This window comes from Chionomys nivalis, chromosome 22 (genome assembly GCF_950005125.1).
Source record: "Chionomys nivalis chromosome 22, mChiNiv1.1, whole genome shotgun sequence".
Classification (NCBI taxonomy): domain Eukaryota; kingdom Metazoa; phylum Chordata; class Mammalia; order Rodentia; family Cricetidae; genus Chionomys; species Chionomys nivalis.
In genome coordinates this window covers 24,986,637-24,999,712 of record NC_080107.1, presented here as the reverse complement: position 1 = coordinate 24,999,712, position 13,076 = coordinate 24,986,637, and the positions used below count along the sequence as shown (strand labels likewise).

Sequence of the window (13,076 nt, the reverse complement as noted above, 5' to 3'; positions counted from 1 at the left end):
ATATCACACACAATAAGAGAGACCACAGGTAAAACAATAGGTGAGTCAGAAGCAGACTATACAGAAGTTAGGGTGATGGTTTCTGTCATGAGGAAAGAGCATGGAAGGTGGGCTAGTTTAGGATGGCCTAAAACATAAGGATTTATTTGCTGTCTGATGTTAGCATGGAGGAATTAGATTATCAGTAGTGGCTTAGGGCTTGCTTGAGAGTTCTACAGAGGATTTTAAATTTGAAATAGAAGCTTTCTTGGGAAGTGCTGTATCTGGAACTGGAATTAGCCTGGGGTTATAAACACCAAGTATCTCAAAGTATATCTCAGGGAATAAATTATATTGGTAATATGAATAAGTATTAAATATGATAATCATGAAAAGAATTGGTTTATTCAGTTATTGGAAAATATTTGCTGAATATGAGTCAGATAGTCTGGAGAATACTAGAAAGAAAAAAATAACTCCATTGTTTTGTTCCTCAATGAAAATAAAGCAGAAAACAAAACAAAACAAAACATAAAATCTTTACTGTCTTACTGCCTGTCTGACTTCTTCATGTCTTCAATTTTTTAACTTAGTTCAATTACTTTGATTTTCTCACACCCCACTTTCTACTGGTATCTCTGCTAATCCTCACCTCTTCCCATTCCTATTCATTTATAATATATATATACTTATTCCCCCAACCCACTGCATGGAATTGTTTAGCTCTTAATGTGATTTTGCAATGAGCTTTCTTAGTGACCTCAATTTCATAAAATGGTTTCTTAATTCACTTCTTTTTTATTACTCTTTCTGTGTTCTAATAGTCTTTGTCGTAAGGTAATGGCAAAACTGTATGTTTTTCCAAAACTTTTGATCTTTTCCTTCTGTCATAGTTGAAGAAAATGATCATTCTATTGAACCAAGTTTAGAACCAAAAGCAACTCCTATTTAACTTTAGACTCCAAGTCCAAGAGGAAAAAATAAATGTGAATACCACCGACATTGCTTCCTAATCTAAAATGATATAGTAAAATTACATATATGAAGTCTTCGTGATCTTATATTCAGTGACAGTTCACAAAATAGACTCCACATTTTCAACAAATTTTGTACTCATGAAAATATGACACCAGACATGGGTATCCTTATGTCTGTCTGTACCCCAGTAATGTTTCTGTCAAATTGTGTGTTAAATGTGTATGCATAATCTGTATACAGTATTTAATATGTTTGTGTGCATATTTTAATTTTATTTAGCTAGAAAAATACTGAATCCATAACCTTAGCTCACAGGTCACACCGAGTTCTTCCAACATCCTCATTCATTCTTCGTCACCCACCTCACTTTTCTACTCCACTGTTTCATGTATTCCGACTATTCTACCGTCAGGGGTCTCACTTTCCCATTTAGAGCATGAATTTAATGGTCCTAATAATAAAAACACAAAGACAATATAGTAGTTAATGCTGAAACAGAATGATCAGACACTGGGGACTTAGTTTCCATTCCAGTGCTCAGACCAAAGGGACGATCCTGTCCTCAGACTGTCTCCTAAGCCTTCATCCTCTGACTGCAGAGATGATCCTCAGACTGCAACTGTCTCCACCAAACTTCAGACTGCAGCTGTCTCCACCAAACTTCAGACTGCAGCTGTCTCCACCAAACTTCACATTGCACTGAGCTCATATCTCCTGCCTTATATTCCTCTGTCCAAACAGCCCTATCACACCTGCGTCCACCTCCCTAGTGCTGAGATTAAAGGTGTGTGCCCCCAAGTGCTGGGATCACCTTTGCGTGAGCTCTGTTTCTCTTTTAGACAGATTCAATCTTGTGTAGCCCAAGGTGGCCTTGAACTAAGAGAGATCCCTCTGCCTCAGTCTCCCAAATCGTGGCATTAAAGGTGTGTGCTACCACTCCCTAGCCTCTAGTGGCTTAGCTCTGGGCTCTGATCTTCAGGCAAGCTTTATTTGTTAAAATGTAAGCAAAATATCACTACACCCCTTTCATGTTGTACTGATTCTATTATATTTTCTTCCCATCTTTTTAAAAAAGGTCCTTTTCTTATATCATCATACCCTTTCTAGTTTCATAACCAGTATCATCATTTATTCCCACATATTTGTACAAATACAGCCATTAAATACTAGAATCTGCTTTTGACAGAGAGCGTTAGCCTTTTGTGCTCTGAATCCCCATACCTAACATAATGTGACTATTAATTTGATAATGTCTTACGATACAGGCCAGGCTGGCCTCAAATTCCTTTGTAGCTCATCTGACAGAAAGTTTGTGAAACTCTTCTATCAAGTGCTAGGATAGTCATGCATTGCCACATTCAACTATCCTCCAGTTGTTAATTTGAAAAAAAATATTTAAAACACTGATTTCTTTTTTAGGAAACACAGAATTTAATTAGTCATATCCTGCTTTATTTACCATCCTACAGTATATGCCAAGAGCTTTGTGTGTAATCTCATTTAGTGTCTATCATCTCATCTCAGAGACCCAGAAGATAGGATCAGGGAGGTTGAGTAAGTTTATGGAACTCCAGTTCTGACCATTCTCGATCTCAAGCCCTCTGACTCTACATGAGTGCTGTCACAATTACAGGACAATTATACAGGAAACCGGCCCCTGAAATAAAACTGTATGGAACACACTCTTTTTTTTTTTTCAGAGAAGATCACAGATGTTTACAAGATCTAGTGGATTTCTTTTTTAAATGCAGTATTAAACAACGGTTATAGTCTTCCTAATATTAAACTCTTTATATTTGGGGAGTCAGGATAAGGAATAAAGTTGTGAAATAATAATATACATATATTTATTCTTAAGTTCCAGATGAAATTGAATATGATGCTTGATTTTAATGTTGTTCATATTTAATAATTATTTTTGAAAATAAAATGATGGATGACAAATGAGAAGAAATAATGATAAAACCAGCCTGAAAATAGATAGTTTACCCTGCAGAGGAAAACAATATGTGAGCTGCTGGGATGATAGAGTAGATTAGTAGCACTTGCATTAATAAACACACTGGAGTAGTTAGCACCAAACTCTTCCAATTTGAGGAAATGGATCACTAACCCACACTCATGTTTATGTTGGGTATGCTTTTGCTGCATCTGGAAAACAGCCTCTACCTTGACTGGACCTTGTCTGTGATGAGTCTAAGAGGTCTGACACCACCCTCATTACCTCACCATTCACGGTTCCCTGGGTGAAATGCTCAGTGAATCAAGATTACTCCTAATTACTGAAATAATTAGAAACGGACAGGAGCCTTCTCAGGGAATTTAGTTGCAGGAAATGAGGTAATAGATTATGAAAATATTTGCAAAAACAAAATTTTATGGGTGATTCGGGCATGGGAGATAGCTGCTCTGACTCTTTTACTGTGACTAATTGAACCCTTGAGAAAGACGCGTTGCATTTTGAGAAGATATGTGATTCTGTCACTTGAGTCTATTTATAGACATAGTGTTTCAGAGAGCATCCACTCAGTGGCTTGGAGATAGGAATAAATCTCCAAATGTATACTCTGTTCTTTCTCCCTGTTAGCCTAAGGGCACATAAACTGACAGAAAATGGCTTTAAGAAGGAGTTTTATACACTGTCTCACTTTACAAATTTTTCTCTGTCATTAACCTCAGATTTTAAAAAACATACTGCTTTTAAATCACAAAAGACTTGTTTGCAAATTGCATAATCATATCATGCAATTTTATAGAATTTAAAGGAAATTCATTGTATTACTGCATAGCTCATACATGAAGGGATTTCTTGCTTACCCACTCTCCAGACAGAGATTTTCTCAGAGGACAATATGCTCTTGTTATTGCCATCCTTTTATCTCTGAACTAACAAATTATATTCTGACAATGTTAAAGGACTTTTTTAGGAGCAGCCCTAAGCTGACATCAATATGTTCAGAAAACAATAAATTAAAACCAGTGACAATATTCATTTGACATTGTGGGGTAAAATTGCAGGAATAGATTTGTATTCAAATAAATTGTCCGATTTAATCTGAAAAATGTATCCTAGATGTACTGTTTATTTTTCATATTTACATACACATTCCATCTCAAAATAATGGAATAATACCTATAACTCCCTCCTTAATTAAAAAGCCATATAGAGTCTGAAAGTATGGTCCAGTGGCAGAATACTGGCCTAATGGGTAGGCCTACGTTTTGGTTATCTACAAGGGCTGGAGAGATGGCTCATTGCCTGCTCTTCCAAAGGTCGTGAGTTCAATTCCCAGCAACCACATGGTGACTCACAGCCATCTGTAAATGACATACAGACAGAATATTGTATACATAATAAATAAATATTTAAAAAATGTGTAATAATCTGAAACACTGGTATCAGGATATCACATCCCAATGTGATTACCAAAAATAACCAACTGCAAAAAAAAATAATAATAATTCAGATTCACACATAGTTTGAAGACATCCTATGTTGCTGGAGTGTTTTCCTCCCAGAAGAACCAGTCATGCATTGGGGAGTTTTTGCTCAAAAGAGTGAAATGTAATGATGAAGCTGTTCTCTACATTGCTGTTCAGTATGGTAGCTACTAGTGTGAGGAACCTTGGGGCACTTGAGTCTCTTGAGAACAAACAACTGAAATTTTATGCCTTTACCATTTAAGCTAAAATTAAATTTCTTTGATCTACACAACTCTAGAATAAAGAGAGGATACACACACAAGACGTGTCACATCCTAAAATAAAATTTCTTCTGTGGACTACTGAGAAATGCTTGAGTAACACACAATCCCTATAATTGGGAAACATCATGTCTGCTGGGAACTTCATTTAACCTATAGTGGAGAGTCTCCAATTGCTTGTGAGTATTCACTGAGTCTAAGGCAAATGTTGCCTACTGTTAAGTCAGAATTTAATGTCACTTTTTTACTTCTTTAGCAATTTGAGGGGTCATTTAACATTTACTCAAAGGTCTGAAAACAGGGAAAGTCTAAGAACTCTTCATTTGTGCCACTTTGTACTCAACACATGGCTTCCCATGTTTAGTCACTGCTCAAGGGGTCAGCTCCCTCACCATCTCAGCCCATTCCCTCCTCTCCACTCTTCCGATATGCCTCTGTCTACAGAACCTAAACCATTCTGTCTCTCTCTCCCATAAAATACCAAACCATAAATCTGCTCACTCCAATAGTGCCCATCTGGTGCTGCAAGGTTCCAGGTGGGTCTGTGTTTTCTCCTCAGAGCCCACAGTGGATAGCCCCAAGCCTGTGTGGGGGTCTCCTTATTCCACTCAGGTTGCCATAATGTTGTGCTCAGTCATGCTTCCTCATCACAAAGAGATCATTATCACACTCAACTGCCTGATGCCTTCAGCTCCTGGTTGGCACATTTGGCTGCATGGCATGGGGTGGGGGTTCTCTCATCTTAGTAATATTTTATATTCACTTGTATGGTGGTTAGAAAATGGCCCTCAGAGGGAGTGGCACTATTAGGAAGTGTGACCTTGTTGGAGTTGGTGTGGTCTTGATGGATGATGTGTGTCACTGTAGAGGAGGACTTTGAGGTCTTTTTTTGTCAAGCCATGCCCAGTGAGACTGGTCACTTCTTATGGTGGCTTAGTGTTAACATATAAGGACTCTAAGCTCGTTCTCCAGCACCATGTCTGCCTGCATGCTGATTTGATTCTGGTCATGACAATAACGAACTAAACCTCTGAAACTATAAGGTGGCACAATGAAATGTTTTCCTTTATAAGAGTTGCTGTGGTCATGGTGTCTTTTCCTAGCAATAGAAACCCTTAACTAAGACACTTGTAACGTTATATATTTACAAACTACTTTAAGATTTAAACCCCTGCATGGGCTGGGTAGAGATGCCCCCAACTCCTGCCCATCAATGCCTAAGAAAAGTAGAAGAGCTGTCCCTGATGGCATGAATGTGAGAGCAAACCCTGCCCCTCATCTGCTGCAGCACTCGGGAGAGTGACCCTACGCCATGCCTGGGGAGCAAAGTAGAGCTAGCCCTGAAGGTGGAGGTGTGGGAGATCTGACCCCGAGGACATGAAAACAGGAGAATTGCTTCTACCCCTTGCTCATCCCTGCAAAGGGTGAACTCAAGAAGGCAATGCAGGAGGGCTTACCCTGATGGTAAGAACAAGAGGAAAATGACAGGCAGACCAACCCTGAAACTACCCATGCCTAGAACCAAGGTTATGGATTGAAACACCCCAATATGCACCCCATCTGTGATCTGTTGGAGCATATGAAGGGACCAGTCCCAGAGACCCAAAACTTGACGATTTTTATCACACATTGCAACAGCTGAATAACCCAGAGGAGGAGTTCCAGTGAGGGCTCAGCAACAGTAGTGTGGCAGATACCAGAAGCCTTGATATAGACCAACAACTCTCTGCAATGAACACTTGCAAGTAAAGATATATGGACAAAAGGGCTTACTGCATGACTCACTACGTCATACTACAGCTTCCATAATGGATCCCCCCCCTTTTTTTCTTTTTTCTCTTAAATTTTATCGATGAGGGTGAGCTACAAGGGCAGAGGGTGGATATGCAGGAGGAACTGGGAAATGAATGGGATCAAGATGCATAGGTAAACTTTTGACTGTAGTCCTGTCATGAAATGTAAGATTGGAAATTTAATGTCAAGTATTTGGTAAATCTGCCAGTATCTTCTATTGCAGTATTTAAGAGTCAATAATACAGAATGATCAGGTTCCTATGGCCAACTGTATTATTTCCTATATGTTCAAGGGGTATTGTAAGTCTCCTTGTTACTTAATTTTCAATAATCTGCTCTAATAGTTTAATTGATGATGGACTTTTTTTGTGCCGTGTGTATACTTCACAGGTTAGTATATGACTTTGTTTTGTTATATTTTAAAAGCAGTTATTAGCAAAAACTTTGTAAATAAATAGCTTAAAACACAAAAAAGATGCATAATGTGAAGAACACAAAGAATAAATAAAAAGAAACTTTAAAAAAGCTTTAAACCCAATGTTTATATTTTTCCTAGACCATCAGATATGGGTTAAGCTTACAGTTTTGAGAAGCATTCATAAAAAAGAATTAATATATTATATACAGTAATTAACATATGTTATGTTCAGTAAATAAATAAAAAATATAAATATGAAAACAAGCAGATAAATTCTGGTTTTGCTTTTGCCCACTTTTCAGGAGCTTTGTATATTGATTATTTATGTGATTACATGCTATAGAATGAAGATTGTTCCTGGATGCACATAATTATTATACATAAAAATGTGTCTCATTTGTACCAAACAGCCCCAGGTTATTAAAAAAAAGAAATAAACAGAAAAATGTGTCTCATTTGAAAAACATTCTCAAGTACTCCAGATTGCCTACTTGAATACTTAATTATTTTAAGTAGAGTTTGTAGCTAAAATCATATAATCTTATTCATAAAATACCAAAATTCAAAAAATATTTTCAGGCCTCTAATCTGGGTTTCTTCTCCGTTCTCTATTTCTATTATTCTTAGCTTTTTTTAATAGTGTTTCAGATTTCCTTCATATGTTGTATCAGAGAATTTTAGTTTAACATTTATTTTAATTTAACATTTTATTTGACAAATATATTCAATTATTCTATCATGTTTTCAATACTAGAGATTTTCTCTTCCAATCTTGTATTCTGTTACTGAGGCTTGCCTATGACGTTCCTATCTGAGTTCCTAAATTTTTCATTTTCAGCATTCCCTTAGTTTGTCTTGTCTTTATTGATTTTATTTTCGTTTTTATGTCTTGAACAGTTTTATTCATTTCCATGCAGTTTTTTTCCCCTGGATTTTTTAAAGAGATTTATTCATTTCTTCTTTAAGAGTCTCTATCATCTTCACACAGACTGTTTTAAGGTCTCTTTCTTATGCTTCAGATATGGTAGAATATTGAGGACCTTCTGTGGTAGAGTTGCTGGACTCTAGTGAAGACATACTGTCCTGGATGTTATTGACTGCGCTTTTACATTGGAATCTAGACATCTGGGCTTGGGTTAGTATATGTTTAGATGCTGATACCTGGTTTTGTTTTTGTTGGCTGAGGGTTTTGTTCCTGGGTTTCTGTTTCCTCTCTGGATTTTGGGAGACTGTGATGGCTTTGTGTTGCCTGATAGGATATTTTTTGTGGACCTGTTCTCCTGGCCTTTTCATCTGAGTGTTGTGTACCTTAGGAATGCCTGCTGCTGTTGGAGACCAGAAGAGTAGGATAAGTTGAGGAAGCAAAGTTGATGCTCTTTGTGATCTGTTTAGGATGGTGTCAGAGATGTAAGGGAGACTGCAGCAGATGTGCTACAGAGATGGGAATGAGACTGGGGGAATGAGCAAGAGGAGAAGTGAGGATCTACAGTCAGACTCATGGTTTCTTTGGGCATCACATCCAACTGAAATTACCACTAGTGTAAACGTTGGACCAGGAACAAGGGATAGATGGTGTCACCATGTGTTAACTATTTCATATGTTTGAATCAATTAAAATGTGGGTAACTTTCCCTTAAATATGTTCAATATTTATGTCTTTCTGTCATCAGTTCTCTATCTTTAGAGTCGAACATGATAACAAATACACCTTTAATTCCTGAAATCAGGAAAGACAAGAGTATCAAGCTTTTAAAACCAGCAAAATTTATAAAACAAATTTGAGCCCATACAAAACTAAAGGAAGCCTGGTATTAAATAAAAAATAATAAATATGTAAGCAATTTTCCTTTTACCTGTTTATTAGGACCTTAGTATATTGTTTGCCTATTTATGCAATCATATGCTATAGAAAAGAGACAGCTCTTGGACCCTCATAATCACTATAACTATAATATTTTCTTCCAAATGCCTTTATTAGTTCTAGCAAAGCAATAAGAGAATAAATATATCAGCTTGGTATATCTAGAGTCATTTGTGGAAAGGAAACCTCAACTGAGAAATTAATCCCACCAGACTGAACTGTCGACATGGTTGTGGTACATTTTCTTAATTGGTGATTGCAATGGAATGTCCCAGCTCACTGTTTGCAGTGTACCAATGAGTTAGTGGTCCTACGTGATATAAGAAAGCAGACAGAAGAAGCCATAGGGATCAAGCAATCCTCCATAGATTCTAATTCAATTTCTACCTCAGATCCCTGCCCTCATATTCTTCAGTGATAAGACTGTGACCCAACTTGAGAGTTGTTAGCTGACAAAAAAAAAAAAAACAAAAAAAAAACTACCTTCCCCAAGTTACTTTTGGTCAAGGTATTTTTTTTAATCACTGTAGCAGAAACCTTGTTTTTTCACTTTATGTATTCAAGTCTTCAATACTTTCTTAGCAACTTTTTCTCTTTCCAGCTTTCTAAATCAGCCTGTGGTTTGACCTCTTCCAGTTGTTTGTTACTTCATTCTTAGATACAATCTCTCTAAAAAAATATAGATTTTAGTCTTTATCTCTTTTTTTTTTTCATGAACTTGCATTACTCAAAATACTAGAACCAGTACTACTAAGAAATCAAATTGTTAGGTAAAAATAATGAAAGAAAGAAAAAAAACTTGTTATTTTCAGTTCTGTCCAAATGAAATAATAGACAAAAAAATATTACCATGGAGTTTCAGTGAAGGCAAAAGCAGTAAACCAATTATAGTCTTGACACTTGTGATATGTGACCTTATTTCATTACCATCACAGACATACTTATTAATTTTTTTGTTATATGTATGGTAAGAAGTTAAGAATAGGATAGGCTAAATGCTAATACCAAACAGGTAAATGCTAGTAGACCTGTCTTCCTTATCTACTTCCAACTGAAATAAAGCTAATTTGCATTTAAGTAGCTTCTGAGACCTTTAAGATCACTACCCTGTAAAGCATTGTCTTAGCTACTTTTCCTATTGTGACAAAATACCCTGACAAAAGGGATTTGTCTCATTGCTGAAAGGTACTGTGCATGACAGCAGGTGTTTGGATCAACTGCTCACGTGGTGTCAGCAGTAAGGCAGAAAAGAACAATGAATGCTCAGTGTAATATGTGGGTCTGCTTGTTGGGGTTTCTGTCCTGCCCAGTTCCCACAGCTGGTAAGCCCTAAAGAAAATCATACAGAGGTCTCCATAAGTTATAAACTGATTGGCCCATTAGCTCAGGCATTGTATTAGTGCTTATAAATTATATTAACCCATTATTTTTATCTATGTTAGCCACATGGCTCAGTACCTTTTTCAGTGGGGTAGGGCACATCCTGCTTCTTTGGTGTCTGGGCAGGATTGGGGAGGAATGGGCTTCCACCTTCCCAGAATTCTCCTGTTCTCCTTGCCCCACCTCTACTTCCTATCTGGTTGTCCTGCCTATACTTCCTGCCTGGCTACTGGCCAATCAGCATTTATTTAAAACATAATTGACAGAATACAGAATTGTCCCACACCATTCCCTTTTTTTTTTTTTTTCTTTTTGTTTTAGAAAACAAGAACATCCATAGTTCATTTTTGGGGAATGTGGGAGTAGATAAAGGCATAAGTCACAAAACAATCTGACACCTGTTTGGAATTATGATTAATAAAAGAGTTATTTATTTAAAGGGAAAACTTACAGATCACCATCCTAGACAACAGCCCTGTGCATGACCAGGAAAGGCGTTTAGTAGCTGGAAGCAGAGTCGGAAGTAAGAGAGAGAGCTCATGGCTATAGCTCCTTTTTAAAGTAAAAGAGACCACGCCCAAATAGGCTGGTATCTTAAAGGCTATTGGCTGAAGGAGTGGAAGGAGCTCCCACAGCATCTCAGCTAACTCTCCTCTAGTCTTATCCCAGGGAATGGCGCCACCTTTAGGGTCTTTCCAGCTCAACTGAATCAAGATACACACAAGAAAACAAGTCCTCCTCTTATGGCCTGTTCAACTTTGCATAAGTGATTTGATCACAGTATTACAGAGTTGTATAAAATCTTTCTTTTAAATGCAAGTTCATAGAATTACTATGTTGGAGAGAAGCCTATAACCTTCCTCTGTACTTAATGTTCCTTAATGACTCTATAATTCTGCCACAGCCAGTGTTTGGTGTTTCACACCTTAAATGACTTCTGAGACGTTTGGGAGTGGAAAACCCTGCAAATGAATGGCTCCTCGAAAAGCTTTTTTAACACCTTTGTTTGATTAGGCACTCAATGTATTCAGTCCCAATTGAATAGCAGCAATACCGCTTAGTAGATTCACAGGGATAAAATGTGTCTTTTTGCTTGTTTTAGTCAGAAGTCATAGTCAGGAGGCAAGGAATCCTCACATAACCATAGGTTTCTTTGCATGTACCTCAGCTCCTGTGAAAAAGAGTGTGCATTTTCTCCCTCAGGAGCACTGACCCTGAAGTCAATCATATTCACAATAAAACGACAGCATCTATGTCATGTTTAGGCCTGCTCTGCCTCTGATGTCCTATGCGTTGCTCCCTCACTGTGCGTCGCAGCGGGAGACCCTGTTTGAGGAAGTCCCGATGTCATTTTACGGTGGAGCACTGGAGAGGCTCCACAAAGGCATCCCTGACACTTTTATTCTGTAAGCTCCTGGAAATGCACTTTGAATCTCTAGCTATCCAGAGTCGGCACATTATTCACAGTCGAGTACTAAGGATGAAAGAGCATAGTCAAAATCAAATAGAACTTTTTCGGAGTTTCTGAGGTGGGTCACGGGAATAAAAAGAGTAGCGAATTCTTTCAGATAAATCTTTTTCTACATGTTTTCACTAGTTTGTTAGAAGTGAATGTTGAATTTCAAGATAAATTCTGATACATTCATTAAAATGTTTAAAATGTCTGTTTGCTAATAATTATCATTTAAAAGTAGCATGCCACTAAAATGGGTTCTATTAGCCAAATATAAATATAGAGATGACTAAGAATGTCCTAACAGTGACCATATGACATTTACTAGTAAATAGAGCTTATGACATTGATTGAGAATTAGAAAATAAAAGATTAAGGCCTAAATTTCTGTATCATCATAACCAGTAATTAAACACACAAATGATGATATGTAACATTGTATTTATTTACTAGTAGGCTTTTTTATCCATACAATATAAGTAAAGTAAAACTATAATATGTATTGCTCTCAGGGAAATGATAACAATCATCTAAATACTGTAAAATTGGAAACCATATTAAATAAAAGAAATGATCTTTTTTTATTTTCTTCTTCTTTGGTCAAAATGAAAGTTAGCACAGTGAGTATTTTTAATCAGAAATACTTTTATTAGAAGGCAGAATGTTCTATTTCATAAGATCATTTTTTTCAGACACAACATTGCTGGAAGATCCAATATGAAAGCTGCTACAAGTCATTTTTCATGCCGTTGATAAGCATGGCTCAATTTACGATGAAATCATTCTAATTGAGCGGGCCCTGAAAATGGATGCAAATCTAAGCCCTAGGGTTACACAGGTGCAGAAACAAAAGCCAGAAGAGAGGACATGCTGGGAAGATGTCTAGTCCAGTAAGCAGATGCAATATTTTCACTGTATGGATCTGCTAATAGATGGCCTTCAAGGTTGACAAGTCAAGCAAATGACTCTTGTGTTAAATCATTCCGTGGAACATATTTGTGGAATCCAGAATGCTACATACAGAGCAAAAGTAAGAGTTCAAGTAGTGAAGTCTTTTGAAAAAATAAGGACTACATTTTATTAGCTCAGAAACAGAAGCATGCAGTTGAGAAATAGACACAATTCTCTCAGACATTGCTAAAACCAAGGCTAATCACAGTAATGAGGAGTCTATGTAGTTACAGACCAAAACATTTAAATAGTATCATTTTTTTCAATAATATGTCATTAAAACTTAGAATGGCAGTAAGAATGATTTAATTACTCACTTGAAAATTATTTCTTGAATTCCTACTATACAAGTGAACATAATATTTATAAGTAAGTAAAATGTAGAAAGCATGATAGCCCCCATATATCCATGGTGGTTTCAGGAGACAGGTGAATAAACAGAAGGCATCCTGTAATTTATTGTAGGGGTTTCAGGTGAAAGAGCCAGAGATATGTTTCACAAACTTCAAACTTTAATGACAATGAGAAACTAACATTTTCTTTTTAATTTGGGTGTTT

General features: G+C 36.8%; 1 protein-coding gene across 4 annotated transcripts in view; it reads left to right on the top strand.

The window, feature by feature from the left end:
- Galnt13 (polypeptide N-acetylgalactosaminyltransferase 13) overlaps positions 1-13,076 on the top strand; it is a 458,666-nt gene that overhangs the window by 351,484 nt on the left and 94,106 nt on the right. The gene's annotated exons all lie outside the window — the stretch shown is intronic.